Source organism: Myotis daubentonii, chromosome 6, assembly GCF_963259705.1.
Source record: "Myotis daubentonii chromosome 6, mMyoDau2.1, whole genome shotgun sequence".
NCBI lineage: Eukaryota > Metazoa > Chordata > Mammalia > Chiroptera > Vespertilionidae > Myotis > Myotis daubentonii.
In genome coordinates this window covers 57,529,383-57,542,649 of record NC_081845.1, presented here as the reverse complement: position 1 = coordinate 57,542,649, position 13,267 = coordinate 57,529,383, and the positions used below count along the sequence as shown (strand labels likewise).

Sequence of the window (13,267 nt, the reverse complement as noted above, 5' to 3'; positions counted from 1 at the left end):
AAAATTGGTTCACCGCAAAGCTTACTATCTAAGGAAACAGTATTTCAAACATCACCATATGAAATTACTGTACTAAGAAAATCACATTTTCCAAGTCCCGTCCGTAACGTTAAAGTTCAACTGGGAAAATTATATAAATTAAAAACAAAACAAAACACCGCTTTCATAGAGAGAAGTATATATTAACATTATAACCAAATACCACAGAGTTGGCTGAAGTTGGGGGAGAGAAGTGTTTGGGATGAATTATGAAACAATCCGGATCCACGTCTAGCAATTAATCTCTAAAGTCCTTGGCCAAAGTTTCTCTTCTCATCCAGGCTGACAAATGTGGTTTGGGATTTGATATCCAGAAAAATCCTTGGGAGGTATTCTAAGAGCAATTTTTCTTGGAGGAGGCAAAGCAGTAAAGGTGGCGTGGTAAATTGCTGTCAGTATTCCTCTGATATGCTTATCTTTTTAATATGGTAACACCAAGTGGATCTACAAAAACAATCTAACTGGACATTTAAGATATAGGGCATATTTTGCTGCCCTTTAAAATAGCAATGCATCTGCATATAAGCATAACCAATGGACATAAGACACTGGGGGGTAAGGGAGGCTGGGGGAATGTCAGGGAGGGAGGAAGGAGACATATGTAATACTTTAAGCAATAAAACAAAATAAAAAAAAAATAGCAATGCATCAAGCCTAAAAACATTTCATGAAGCATAATTTAACCTTTTCCTGATGATCCAAGGTCACCATTATGAATTATCTGTTAGCTGTGTGATCTTGGGCAAGTCCCCTAATCCTCTATAAGCTTCAGTGTCCTCGTCTTTACTAAGTGAGTGATTGTGTTTATCTCACAGAATAGTGACAGTGGATTAAATAAGATCGTCCCTGTAAAACACTTAGCACAGACCCCTTTACATTATTAAAAGACCCACAGTGGGGGCTTCTGCTACTTGTAGCAATTTCCCTGCTCTGGACTGTGATCTAGAAAATTAGGCTGACCTTTGAGTGTAACTTCTGAGGAAGTACCACATAAGGTTTTAAACTTTAAGAGATTTATTTCTCTTTTAGGAAAAAAAAAAAAAAAAAAAAAAAAAAAAAGACCTAACTCCCATTTCATCCACGTAGTATAGTAGACTTGATGTTAAAAGAAGCCCTCTCAGTACAAAAGACTTCTCAAACATGCTGAATAAGTGTTTAAATCTTTGCACACATAGCTGAATTATCAGGAGAACGACTGAATCCTCAGAGGCAGAAAAGAATCCTGAAGCCTCTTGGTAAGCCAGGGCTGAGGGGAGGTTCTTCCTGAGGCCGCTGCCCATCCTTGAAGGTCTAGACTGGAGTGGGAGCTTTAAACTGTGACTTGCTGGGGGTCAGAAGACGAGCCCGAGGCCCTACAAAACAGCAGGCTGGATGGGAACTCCTGAGATCCCTGCTGCTCCCCAACAGGGAATGAATGGACAAATAATCTGCCTTCTAGAGGCAGACAGGAGAGAGGCTAGACTTGCCTGTTTGGGCCTCGGCTTAGATTCTGGCATGGAGGGTAGGGGGAAACACCCCTGAGAATTCCCAATCATAAGCCTATTCTTTGGCATGTTTGGGATTAGAATTCACCCTATTTACGGGGCCTCCCAAACGGTCCTCTCTGCTGGAACACACTCAACCCAGGCCTCAAACAACTCCCACAGATTAAGTTGCAAGGAGAACACAGCTCGCCATCACAAGATAAGCCAATATGTGAGCAGGTTAACAGAAACAACTTAGAAAACTAGACCCACAAAACTGTATGTAATTTAATTATGGGAGAGTATATAAGTATGTCTAAAGAAATAAAAGAAGTCTCAAAAGTATGCCTATGTGAGACTTTCAAAACTTACAGGAAGATTTGAAAAAGAACCAAACAGTATTTCGAGGTATAAAAAAATTTAAAAATTGATATCAGAAACAACAGATAAGGCAAGTATAAGATTGGATATCACTGAAGAAAGATTACTGATTAAGATTAATAGTTGTGGCAGACTTTATAAAGAGTATATTCTGAACAACCTTTACTACAATTCTGAAAGTATAGATAAAATAAATCCTTAGAAAAATATAAATTATAAAAGATACTGAAGAAGAAATAAAAAGCCTGAATCATCTGAAATATTTACCTCTGTTGAATCAGGAGTTAAAAATTCTTGCAACTTAGAAAATAGCAGACTCAGACAGTTTTACAAATAAGTTTTACTAGTTAACTTCAATATTCCAGAAACAACAACAAAAAAGAAGGAACTCTCTCCAAGTCATCTTATGGGGCTATCAAAACCTTGACTCTAAAACCCTACAAAGACAGTAGAAGAAAGGAAACTCAAAGCTTCTATCTCTTCTGAACATAAATGCAGATCATAAATAAGATATGAGAAAACTTTGTATCATGGCCAAGTTGAGTTTAACTTAAGAATGTAAGTTAGTTTAACATTTGAAAATTAATTCAAATAAATCACCATATTAACAGATTAAAAGCAGAAAAAATATTGTGTTGAAACAGCCTAGAGTAAAAAAGAAGTTAAGCTTTGTAATACTCTTTGTAGGACATCATACCTTCAGTGCATAGCTGGTATTTCAAAATAGGTAAATGCAGTAGAAAGAGACTAATTTTTTCTTAAGCAGAAACATACACATGCAAAAGCAGCATATAAAGAAAAGAAACCAAGGAAAAAAAGAAAAATACTAGCAAATCTGCAAACAGCAGACATTAAACACATTCCTTTCATTGATTAAAAAATATTTACTGAGTCCTTACTACGTGGTGAGGCACTGTACTTGACAAGACACAAGTACAAACAATAACAACAACAAAAGCCACAACTAAAAACACACTAAAAAGGAAAAATACGCCCTTTAAAACAAAATACTCTGGTGGAAAAGTAAGTTGATATTAACATTAAGGGAAGTAATTTGGCAAAATGTATCAAAGTCTCAAAAATATTCATACCCTTTGACCAGGAAATTATTAGAGATTTGGCCTAGCTTGTAGACAAGAATCTTTATGACAGTACAATTTATTTGTTGTACAAAAAGTTGAATTTATTGCTTATGAGAATCGCACAGTAACTTTTAGTTGTTCACAGTTTCTAGTATCACCAATTTAAAACACTGTATTTTGCCTCTTGGTTTAACTGCACACACTGAAAAGTGATTAGGTAATTTTTAAACAACTGATTACCACTCATAGAACATCTTTTAAAAATCCTTGCCAAGCAGCACATTAGCTTTATCTTTAAAATCACTGAATCTTTGCTGAAATCGAAAAAAAAGAACGAAGGCATACATATTTCATTTTTTCTACATTTAAAAAAACTACCATTTGTTTCTTTTAAAGTATTTTTATCCATTTATTCAAAAATATTTTGAAGTTCAACTGTCCCATTTCAGGCAGAATGTAGGCATTTCAGGCATTTAAATTAAACAGTATCCTTGTCTTGACTGAACCTAAGTAAGAACTCTATTACCAGTAGTCTTTGTTGGCCTTCTGGTCATGCTTTTTGTAAGATGTGTACTCTCATCTTTATTGATCATCATACATGCTATGTCCATGTGGCCCACTTAGAATGAGTCACACATTGTTCAGCTATGGTGTGGCTGAACATGACTCTGCAGATCCATACTGTCAAATGTTATTAACATCAGCAAGTTGACAATCTGTAACTTGTCTTCTACAATGTTTAAATAGAAACATCCTACAAACATGGTCCCCCCATTTCAGTCTGGCCTCAAAGAGTTTGATATGCTACCAGTATGAACTGGAAAAAATTCCAGGATTGCCTGTCCTCAAAGCTATGTCCCGGGCACTTGGTAAGGTTGGAACATTTCCATGAACTTTGGATTGAAGATGTGCGCATAACAGATATCAGCCAATATGATCCCTCCCTTGGCATTGATGTCATCAACTTGTATGCTCTCCTATTCTTGGCTGTAATGACATCTCCTGGCTTCTTGGGCTTACTTTCAGCAACAGGGCCAAACCTAGTATATTAACTGGCAAGTTGACTTGGCAGTAGTCACAGTGGCTGAGTCACAGTTGCTCCTCCCACGTCAGCCCGGGTAGGATTACCACTAGGGTCAAAGGAAATTCCCTTTCCACAAATACCAGTGGTACTTTACTTTCACTGAGGCTGGCCCTATAGTGCAGTGATGGTGAACCTTTTGAGCTCGGCATGTCAGCATTTTGAAAAACCCTAACTTAACTCTGGTGCCGTGTCACATATAGAAATTTTTTGATATTTGCAACCATAGTAAAACAAAGGCTTCTATTTTTGATATTTATTTTATATATTTAAATGCCATTTAACAAAGAAAAATCAACCAAAAAAATGAGTTTGCGTGTCACCTCTGACACGCGTGCCATAGGTTCGCCATCACTGTTATAGTGAATTTCTAAGACTGGGGGTTCATATGTCCTCTGGCCATACTTTAAAAAGATCCAATCTCCTGTTCTTCAGTCCAAGGCTTAGGTGTGTTCTGGACCTGAGCTTTGCTGTTAGCACTTTAGAGATTGTTCTCAATAATCAGTGAAAATATGGTAGGTATCACCTAATTGGCTGGAGTCTTCATCACCTGAGGCCAAGTTATGCCCAGAATCAGATAGGACTCCTTTCTAGCAAGCCTGCTGACCCCCACTTTTCCTGCTTCAGCTGATCATATTCATATAAACCAAGAAGTGCTTTCTTCATTCCATAGATGAGGTCGTGTTGTCATGAATTTGCCTATTTTATGCTTCAAGATAAACTCATTATTTTCTTTGCCTTCATTCGGGTTTACCTGGTCGTTTATTTCATTTCCTTTTTTTTTTTTTTTTCTTGCCTAGGATAACAGGATGCTGGAGAAGTCAGGATGAGATCATAAAAGGTTCATATTTTGCCTGCCTTCAGAGGTGGTTCAGAATGATCAAATTTCTCTTGACTTTCCATAAGTCAATTTATTAAAATTCTCTCCTGCCCATGTAAACTGTGGTGCATCTTCCTTTCTTTGGCAGAGACTCCTAAAACAGGGCCCTTTGCCATGGCTATGCACCTAGCCCCAAAGATGCTTTTCACCCAGGCCCAGATAGGTACCCCTCTGCAGCACTGTTCGCCACCTTAAAGACCAGAAACAGCCTCAGGATTCACACAGATAGTCATACAAATGAACATTATGTTGCCATTAAATATTATATTTGCAAATTACATTAATGGCCAGGGAAACTGTCCACAAAAATAAAACATCAAAGAAAAAAAGCAAAATCTGTACCACTTATGATTGAGTATCACATAGATATTACAAATCATGTGTCAAAATGATAGAAGTCAATAGCATAGTTGTTAAAAGCACAGACTCTGGAACAAGATTTAGGTTGGAATCCCATTTCTATCACTCACTAGCTTTGTGAACACAGACAACTTTTTAAATATTTCTGGGATTCAGTTTCCTTATGTGACAAATATAGATAATGATAGTACTTATATTAGGAGCTCCTGAAAAGACTGAGCTAATATGTACAAAGTATTTAAAAAAGAGACTAGCACATAGTAAACACTCAAAATATTAGCTATTATTACTATGAAGTGATATAGAAAACCATTTATGACATAAAGAAAGCAGTATTTAACATTATTTACAGTATGATTCCAGTTTTGTAAAAACAACTGCCTTTTTTGTCTGTCTTAACTCCTCCCCACCAAGCAGGAATGCAGAGAAAACACTGGAAGGAAACACACCAAAATGTTAATGCTGAAGAACATGACTCAGGAAACTTAATTTTCCTTTTTTGATAGTTTTTAAATCTCCAACAATCATTATATATTTCTTTTAAAATTAGAGAGACATACGCATGTCTTAAAAGGACTCCATGTTTCTTCTGGTCGAATCACAGTCCTTCCTCAGACTTGGCATGTTGCTTTTCTTCCCAAAGATCCAAATTAGCAACATAATTTTCAGGTTAATAGGTAAGGTAAGAGAATGATGACTGAAGTGAAAAATATATCAGAAGTATCAGAATGATGTCTTAAAAATTATATATACATCTATATATACATCTATATATATATATATATATATATATATATATATATATATATATATCTCCTATCTAATAATAGCCAAACACGGTAATTGACCATACCTTCTCTACGCCTCCCATGGGCTAATCAGCGCGATATGCAAATTAACTGCCAACAAATATGGCAGTTAATTTGCATATACCAACTGGGAGCAAAGCAAGCCAGGTGGCCAAAAACAAGACGGGCAGCAGAGGCAGGAGCAAAACAAGCCGGGCAGCGGAGGGAGGCAGGGGCGAAACAACCCAGGCCGGGCGGCGGAGGGAGTCGGGGGCGAAACAAGCTGGACATCCCCCGAGGGGTCCCAGACTGCGAGAGGGCACAGGCCAGGCTGAGGGACCCCCCCCACCCCCAGTGCACAAATTGTTGTGCACCAGGCCTCTAGTATATATATATATATATGAAAGGAAAGGCAGGTTCCCACGTCATGGAGGAGAAAAATAATTTCAGTATTTCCATGTAGGGAAACAGGTCAGCTAGTGATGACACTCATGATAAAAGTCATCACAGGATTGGGGTAAGAAAAATGAGTTTTTAATCCCCATAGGTGTAATTTGCTCAAGCTTTGTGTTTTATGGCCTACCAAAGTCAAGATGTCCTATATATACAGGGACAGGAATGTGAATGATAAGGGCAAGTGACGCAGATATGTCTAAAAAGCAATGTCTACTTTAAAAATAAAATATTTGATTTGAAGAAGGAATAATAAACCAAAGTCACCTTTCTTTTAATTTGGACATATTTTATGCCTTTATTTTGTTACAGTCAATCTACTGTAACAAAAGTGTCCCTGGAGCGCTATCACATTTTCTGCCTGTCCAGCACCTTTTGAACACCCTTGAAAGGTTTGAGGAATTTCTTTCTTTCTTTTTTTTTTTTAATATATTTTATTGATTTTTTTTACAGAAAGGAAGGGAGAGGGATAGAGAGTTAGAAACATCGATGAGAGAGAAACATCGATCAGCTGCCTCCTGCACATTCCTTACTGGGGATGTGCCTGCAACCCAGGTACATGCCCTTGACCGGAATCGAACCCGGGACCCTTCAGTCCGCAGGCCGATGCCCTATCCACTGAGCCTAACTGGTCAGGGCAGGAATTTCTTTCTTTATTGGTCTTACTTTCTTAAGTCAGAAGCCAGAACACTTTTTCCTCCGCCTCCATGAAGCCAGGGCAGCATTGTGTGATCAGGCTCCACCAACCAGACACCCTGCTCAGGACTTGGCTTTGGAAGTACGTCATTTGAGGAGGAAACATGGAGAATCCATACTTTGAAGACCATGGAGGGAAGTATCAGTCTTTCTGAGGATAGTAGGGCCGTAACCTGTGTCAGCGATAGAGTGATCTTTTCCCTAAAACAACCGGAATGCGTATTAGACTACATTCCCAGCTACATACTTAACTACCAAATACCCTTCAGCAAATTCTGCTTCTGCTCAAACTAACCAGAGTGTAAGCTGTTGTTTGGAAGAACCCTGACAATATGAGGAATGATAAATGAAGCCCTTAAATATAAAGGAGAATAGATGTCCTACAATTAGATAACTAGTACTTCATCAGTTAGCCCTTTACTTTGTTCCTACTAGAGACTACATTCTCATTTCAGGTGGGAAACATTCCAACATCACAGGAAAGTACATGGAAGACTGCTATTCAAATCCACATAGTTCTGACTCAAGAGTCTGAAATCTTATAATTGACATGAACTTCCGTCCCTCTTCCCCATCACCTCTACAGGAAATATAAAACAAAGACCTAATGATGATGCTTCAAAAATATTTCCTAAAGAAAGTCCCCACTTGCTTTACTTAAGCCCTTTCTCAGACATTTCAGTCATTTCACTGTAATTCCTACACTTGAATGTAAAAATGGAGTGGAGTCCATGTAAAAAGTGAGCAAGAATGCAAAATCTGGTCCGATGCTAAAATGGATCCTGGGAGCCATACAAATGATTGACTTTCTTTCTTAAGCCAACTGCTACCAACCACTAAAAACAAAACAAGTCTCAAATCTCTCAGGAACATCTGAAAACATTATTAGTGATGTTACATGTAGCATAAAAAGCAGAGGAACAGAAAATAACATGAATTTTTAAAAATACGGTTCAACTATATCCTGATTTCTGTAATCAACTCTATATTGCAAATTACCACTTCATCATGGTAAATTTGCAAATGTATTGGGAAACTTAAAAAGATCTTTTAACACCTGTTTTAGGGGCACCAACCATTTTATATTAGCCACTCTGCACATTTAGAAAACAAGATTCATTTACCAAGTCTGCTTAAATTTTAAAACATGAATACGTTCAGTGATCATTTTATTTTGCAGAGAAAGAAGCACAAGGGAGCTTCTAAATGTTGGTTCTCATTATATTTCCAATTATTTCAATTATTTCAGATTATGCATAAGGCAACTTCCCCTCTGAAAAAATGCTGGATAAAATTATTCATGGGAATCCAAATAGCAGCAGTCTTAGGGGGCAACAAAAAGTTGTAAGTTAGGTGATGTAACAAGGGGATGTGCCCGCAACCAAGGTACGTGCCCTTGACTGGAATCGAACCTGGGACCCTTTAGTCCACAGGCCAACGCTCTATGCACTGAGCCAAACCGGTTAGGGCTGATTTGTAGATTTTTAAATCTGATCCTAGTCTAATTATTTTGCCTTTGTAAGTTATTTGATTTTTTGGCCTAAAGCACTTGAGAATTTCATCTTTATCTTTGAAATTTAAGAGTTGTATTATCATCTGTCTTGGGCTTGATCATTCAGGGTTAATTTTCCCAAGTAACCAGTGAACCCTTCTCAATGTGTAGATTTGGGTCTTTTCCTATTTCTGGAAAGTTTTCACAAGTGTGTGGACTCAAGTTTTTTTATACTTATGGCATTATTTTTTAAATTATAGTTTAAATATTAGATCTGTGTCATTGCTTTTTGTTGTTGCTTGTTTGTTTTTTAATTCAGAAACAATTCTTTAAAAACTGACCTTTTCGCCCTGCTGGTGTGGTGGCTAAGTTGGTTGAGCATTGTCCTATGCATAGGAAGTCTCCGGTTCCACTCCTGGTCAGGGCACATGCCTAGGTTGCAGGCTCTAGACCCAATAGGAGGCATGCAGGAGGCAGCCGATTGATGTTTCTCTCTTATCAAGGTGTCTATCTCTCTCTTCCTCTCACTTCATCTCCCTGAAATCAATATAAACATATTAAAAAATTTTTAATGACCTTTTCTTTTTTTTTGCCTATCTTTCACTGCCAATACTTTCTCTTAGATCAGGTGGGTGGCAGAATATGCCATTCCAAAATATGCCACATAAAGATTATTTTGGGTTAAAGGTACTTGAAAAACAGAAAATGAAAGAAAAATTTTTTGATAGGCCTTCTTTTTCTTAAAAGCAGGAGATGAAATTCCCAAGTGAAAGATGTTCTCCCCGAACTAGAAGGAAATATCATTCTTATCATAATGGACAAAAAGTTGAAACCAAAACATGTTTACGTAAAAAAACCTTGTAAACATAATTCTTATCTTCCTTTAGCCTCTCCACATAATTTACTTACTTTTCTACAGTCGCCTCTCTTTGTTCAACCCACTATAAAAGCACGGAAGCTCCGCCATTTCTTTGGGTCTTTACAACCTACATGGGCCTCACATAAAACTTGCACAAATTTGTATGCATTTCTATTGTTAATCAGTCTTACGTCAGTTTAACTCTTCGGGCCCAGCCAAAAAACACTAAGAAGGTAGAGGTAAAAATTTACCTCCCTTTCAGATCCTGTTTTACTCCTTCCTTTATGTGATTTTCATTTTCTTGGCTATTTTCCTGTCTTTCTTTAAACCCTTGAATAAATATTCATTAGACTCTATTTTCACTTGGGCACTTTTTAAATTCATTCTTCATTTCAGACATCTTTTTTTCTCCCTTCCATTAATTTCTTGAGTTCAATCAACTCCTTTTTTATTTATCTTGGTTTTTGTCCATTTTGCATTTCTGAATCAAAGTGGTTTTTCATATCCTCAAATACTTGAACATCCTTAATTCTTTTTGGAGTGTAAACTTAACACTTCTAGTTCATTGTGATGTTGTAGGGGAGGATTTTTCTTAATTGATGGTTATGATTTTTCTAATTTTCTGCAATATTTCTCCACTGGCTTTCCTTTTGCCCATTTTTATGATATGGGAATGTTTTATAAAATCCCTATTTTAAAAGGTGACCTTTTCTGTTAGTCTAGCAAAGTCCAGGTAATTTAGTAGGTTTTCCTGTTAGTGTGTTTGTTTTGGTGGCCAGAAAGGAGTTATGAGTCCTCTTTGTCTTACAGAACCCTAAGTTCCACCCACCTCACTTTTCTTCTTCATTGCTAAAAAGCACTTCTTTTCTTTTTGTTTTTTTTCTCCGGAAGCTATACTTTGGGAAGACTGCCCCAGTAAGTGATGCCTACCCTTTTAAATCATTCTGGCCCCTTTAAATCATGTCTGTCTCTTTAAATGGTACACCTGGTCCTGTATTATGTCTGCTTCTTTTAATCACATGTACTTTAAAATCCCTTTCCTACACTCCATGCTCTGATCTGCTTGAACATTTTTTCAGCATTTAAAAATTTAGGCTGGATTTAATATTTCTAGTGGCCATTCAAAATCACCCATCGGCACCTCCTTCTCTTCAGTCTTCGCTACAGTTTTCCTTGGTCTGTTTTCTTCACCAAGAACCTTGCGGCAGAGCGGAGGTGAGGTAGATGTATAAGGAATTGAGCACTAGAACATGTTGATTTTTTCCCTGTTTACTCACAGGTATTTTGCAGTTTCGGAATTCTCTTCCTCCAGGTATGCGTGTAGAACTTTCATAGTCGGGAAGTTGTTTTCAGTTTGGGAGACTGATCATGACATAGCTGCATTGTTTTTGGCTACTTTGAAATGTGTAGAGAGCATTTCTTGACTCCAGGTGATGTACCAGAGGATGGAGAAGAGAGGATGCAAAATTTTCAGTTGAAAACAATAGCAAGATGAAGGTAAAAACCTGGGCTCTAGCCAAGGATGTGCCAAGGATGTGGAAACATGAGGGAACAAAGCCTTTAATTTTGTGTATCCAGGGTCAAACTCAGGCTCCGACTTCTCTCTGATTCTCAAAACCTGACTAGCCATAGTTTGGGTATTTTTTGGGGGGGACGGGGGGGGGGTGAGGGAGAGGGAGACATAAACAAATGGGTTACAAAACTGATAAAAAGTACCATCTCCACGTGAAACTCTCAAAACCCCCAACATTATAAAAATGAACATAATAATCAACTATAAGACAAAATTAAATAAACTCACATATCCAGAGCAAGTTTAATTAAAATGCGTTTTTAAAAGTACCTAATAATAAATAATAAATTATGCTCGGGACACCGTCACTGAGTTAAAAAAGAAACAACAGAATTAAGGAATAAAATCCAGTAACTGATTAAGCTAGCTCTACTGTAATTAAACACAATTTCCTTTCTATTTCATACATCTCTAAAAAGACAAAGCCACAATCCATTTGCCACTAGAAACAACTCTGGAATGTGTGACCTGAACCACTGACATTTAGCAGAAATGACAAAAATCTGGGGATGTTTAATTCTATTATGACCCAAGATATTTTATTTCCTCACCATGCTACCCACCCACCCTGAGCAAATCTGACTCCAAAGACAGAGTAGTGATAAAACGTGATACACCAATTACATTAAATTTTTAAGTGGCCACACCTTACCCGTGGTGTTTACATAGTGCTTTCAGAGAGAAGGGTAGTTATTATTCTACTTCTATAGATGTGAAAACCAAGGCTAAATCATAAAGAGCCAAAGATGACACTAAAAGTCCTTGCCTTGAATTCTTTAACCATATGGCAAAGACAGATCAAATGTAAGAAAGTTCTAAATCACAGCTACAACATGCTAAGCATTTCCTTGGACCAGAGCACGAAGTGGGGAGGCAGAGCTGAGGCCTGATGAAGCCATGGGTCAAGGCCAGGCTCCAGGGTGAGTAATGTTCATGAAAGGAGACACAAGCCACTTGCTGCTGGCTGGCAATTGCTGACGTTTATGATGCACGTGGAACACCAAATTTAGAGAAATATGAAAAGCCAAGCTGCCTGCCAGTTCAGTGAGTCGGAAGCCCTAATGTCATCACAGAGATCCACCATTACAGACTCAGTGCTGAAAGGGGCCCCCGGGTGGCTGGCTAAAGTGACTGTAAAACTACCAGGGAGGAAGGGAAATTGTGGGGAGCATTGAGGAGGAGAAAAGAGAACTTACATAAGGTGAGCTTGCAAACCAAAACTCTAAAACACACGAAGAAAACGAAGCCTAAATCAGATAGCTACAAAATTACCACTAGAAGATTAAGACAAAATTAAAATAACAGAACACATGGAAAAGACTTAAAAGCAAGTATGTTTCATACTCTCAAAGGTTTTTAAAATTTGATATTTTGGAAAATATATATATATATATATATATCCATTAAAATAAAACTCAATAATGGGGATAAGTACCAGAAAGAGTGCTTACAAAATCTAGTCCTGAAGAATTTATCATGAATTCATATATAGACATATATATGTGAAACAACCTTTAAGAGAGAAGGAGAACATATTGAAAGACTCTAATATACGCCTAATAGGAGGGCAAAAGAAGAAAATGCGGGGATAATTGAGATTTAATATATAATGGTTAACCATTTTCCAGAACTAATTAAAGATGAGTCCTCAGATGATCTGGTTTCAGAGAATAGAATATTTTTTTTAAAATCCACACAGATACATCACTGAAAAACTATACAGTATGTCAAGCACAAAGATAAAATCTTATAGGCCAGTCAGAGAAAAGAGATAGATTATCTTCAAGGAAACAGCAAATAATCTTACAATAGCTGTCATATCAACATAGATGACAAAAGGCAATGTGTGATAAACCTTCACACTGTGAGGGGTACAGGATTCTATACTTAGCTTACAAGACTACGAACAAAATAAAGACATTTTAGATAGAAAGACCAAGAATCTACCATTCACAGACCATCAGTGAAAAGAATACTAAAGGATATGGGATTCAGGAAAACAAACAAACAAAAAAGCACATAAACTCATATGCATATATGTACTGAACATTAAAGTATATTTAAAATTAATAACATTTGTTTTTAAGTGAAAGAAACAAAAGTAGTACAGAAGAATGGGA

General features: G+C 37.2%; 1 protein-coding gene and 1 pseudogene across 2 annotated transcripts in view; both read right to left on the bottom strand.

Moving 5' to 3' along the window:
• Positions 1-13,267, bottom strand: part of UBE3D (ubiquitin protein ligase E3D) — a 140,562-nt gene that overhangs the window by 35,194 nt on the left and 92,101 nt on the right. The gene's annotated exons all lie outside the window — the stretch shown is intronic.
• Positions 2,576-10,907, bottom strand: LOC132236608 (cytosol aminopeptidase-like; annotated as a pseudogene).